Raw genomic sequence first — 3155 nt, forward strand, 5'->3', positions numbered from 1 at the left:
AAGGAGAAATACTCCTTTTTGCTGCCGATTAACATCATCGACAATAAGCGTAAGATTTTACGATGCACGAAACACGAACGCGTCGCGAAGGAGCCATCAAATTAATAAAATTAATTAAATATTAACATGAACAATTATTAGTAATAATAGTAATTCCATTAAGATACGAATAATTTTTACGTTTATTCTTTATTCGCGTTTATTCGAAATAAAAAATATAAATATTCGACTAAAATCAAAATTAAAAAAAATCGTTATGTCAACAACGTTTTTATTTCAATAGCCTCAAATATTATAAAATTAGATTAAATTTTTTAATAAAAACTTTACAATATAAACAATAAAACTTTAATTTAACAATAAACTAAAAATCGATTATTATCCGATAAAATTCAAGGCCCATGATCGTATTTTTAACGATTCGAACGATTCGTTGCTGAATCTCATCTCAAAGCATGCGGAGATAAAAAATTCAGATGAATGATGCAAGATCCGAAAGGGATAATTTTCCCACACACGCATACAGAAAAATACGCAAATAATAATTACTCTATGCAAGTAACAATAATTTATTTCAAGTATTTCAAAAGTTTATATATCAGCAAACCTATTGTAATTTCATCAGAAGCATTAAATTTATTCAAAATATATATCCTGAATTCTAGCAAATTTAATATTTTTATCACGTTTATTAAATTAAAACAAATTGGATATGATCATTATGAAAAGTGATTTTCTTCGATTAATTTTATAATATCCTTCAAAAGAAAAAAATTCTTGTTTTGAGTACTAAGTTTTTCTAAAATTTTGTAATAAGTGTATTTTAAGATTATTATTAAGAAAATATTCTTTGTTAAAAGTAACCGTCACTTAAGAGAAAGAAAATAAATTGAATAATCACGTTTCTTAGCAGTAGATTGATATTTTTCTGTATGCGTTGATTAACATATATCTTTATATTTTATGAATTATTAGAATCATTTTTGTATAATTTATTATTTTAAATAAGTATTTTAAGTGATGTACAATTTTAAACGTGATTTTCAAATAATTATATAAGATAAAATTCTTCTATTTTTTGACAAAACGTATGGGATCTTACATCATGTTACTACTTTAACTGGTATAAAATCCAGTTACGTATGGATAAGTTATAAAAGTTTAGGCTAAAGTTGGTGCATTGAGATAAATAGCAAAAATTAATAATCGTAAAATATTTAAAAAAAAAAGCGAGATCAAAAAACTGTATAGCATACGCGTTATATTAAAATATTTTTATTTCTTTAGTAACATGTACACAAAGTGTGAAATAATTAAAAGAATATCTTAGAAAACAATATGTATATTTATGTTGCTTTTCTGTACACCAACTTATATATAAAATTTAATCCTGAACGAATATTTGAATATAGGATAGATAGGAAAAGTACAATAATAAAATAATACTTCTTGATAAAAAATTTTTCATACATTAATACACTAAGAAAAAATATATATTCTAAATTTCAATAAATTTTTATTTATTTGAATACCAACTAAATATTTATTAAACATAAAAATATACTTATTTGATAAAAAAAACATTAGTTTGATTCAACAATCACTTCTTTTTTTTTATTAAGTAAATGCTTAATTGGAAATATTTAAACAAATATTTATTTAAAAAGCCATTTTTTTTCTCAGTGTATGTATAAATATGTATAAATATACATAAATATTCATAAACACGTATAATCATATACGAAATATGTCCGTATATATTCATACATTTCTATTTCTTATAAAATTACTTTTCTGTGTAATAAAAACAACAATAGCAATGTGAAAACATAAAAAATAATAAAAGGGATAATTTTCGCATTGATTATTTTAGAAAAAAATAGTTTAGAAAAATATAAAAAAATTGCTCATACACAATTATGCATAATTTTATATATAATACTAATATATTACACATAAGTAATTTTTTATATTTTTTCATCAAACTTGATTTTCTCTAATATAAAAATTACTCTTTTAATTTTTTTAAATATTTTCACATTACTGTTATTATATCTATTATACTAAAAAGTAATTTTATAAAAAAAAAAGATGTGTGGACATATTTCATATAAAATTATATATATTTATAAATATTTACATTTGTTTATACATATTTATACGTATTCATTTATGAAAAATTTTTTACTATACTGTGACAAACATTTCTGTATTATGATATCAATAGACAATTCCATTTGTGATAACTCTAATTACTTTCTATGTATGAGGAGTAGACCTTCAAAATGCGTAATTTTTAGAAAACGAGAAAGAAAGAAATTTCGCACACAAGAAAATGACGCTACTACTTTACAGAAAATAATAATATGCCAATCAGTAGAATGTGAAATATTAAACAAAATTACTAAACAATTACTAAAAATGTTTTTTAAACAAATGCTTTTTGTTTTTCTCTAGTAAAAAACATAATGCACTTTAAAATGTCTATGTTTTTTCAGCATATAAATTAATAAAAAAATGCTTTCTGAACATTTCAGAGAAGCTTATAATATGAGCCTTTCATAGACAAACACATTGAATACTACGTCATCTCTAAGTAAAAAAATTAAATATAGGACAAAATGCATTTTGAAATTCTACTGGTCATATATTCTTTATATTTTTTTATTTCCTATATTTCACATATTTAGAAAATACGAATATTTTAATATCTTTTATTTTTACTTTCAAATGTACCAAGACGTAATATTTTAGTGTAAAAAGAAAAACGCAAAACATTTTTAAAAAACCACAATTTTCGAATCAGTCAATTTATATCATTGTTTTGAGATTGCATTACTTAACAAAAGAAACATCAGGTGACGGTATTAGGGATTTTTATGTGTTTTTTACAGGCTGTTCTTAAGCAAAAAAAAAACAAACGTGTCCGGCCGTTTCAATCATTGGCTCATAGTTTCAAAGAAATCGATTTTTTAAATAATTATTGTAGTAATTTGAAAAACGTATTGTATAAATGAAAATATTAATGTTTTTATAAACTTTATTTTAATTTAATGTTATTTAGTTTTAATTACTTTTTGATTGTAATCAAATTTCATGAAATTACATATTAGTATTATTCTATATTAATATTATAGATAATAATTAAACACTCA

The 3155-nt window shown here is 21.7% G+C and overlaps 1 protein-coding gene across 1 annotated transcript in view; it reads right to left on the reverse strand.

The window, feature by feature from the left end:
• LOC108757121 (peroxisomal leader peptide-processing protease-like) overlaps positions 1 to 3155 on the reverse strand; it is a 93338-nt gene that overhangs the window by 88693 nt on the left and 1490 nt on the right. The gene's annotated exons all lie outside the window — the stretch shown is intronic.

The sequence above is a fragment of the Trachymyrmex septentrionalis genome, unplaced genomic scaffold, assembly GCF_001594115.1.
Source record: "Trachymyrmex septentrionalis isolate Tsep2-gDNA-1 unplaced genomic scaffold, Tsep1.0 scaffold132, whole genome shotgun sequence".
Classification (NCBI taxonomy): Eukaryota; Metazoa; Arthropoda; class Insecta; order Hymenoptera; family Formicidae; genus Trachymyrmex; species Trachymyrmex septentrionalis.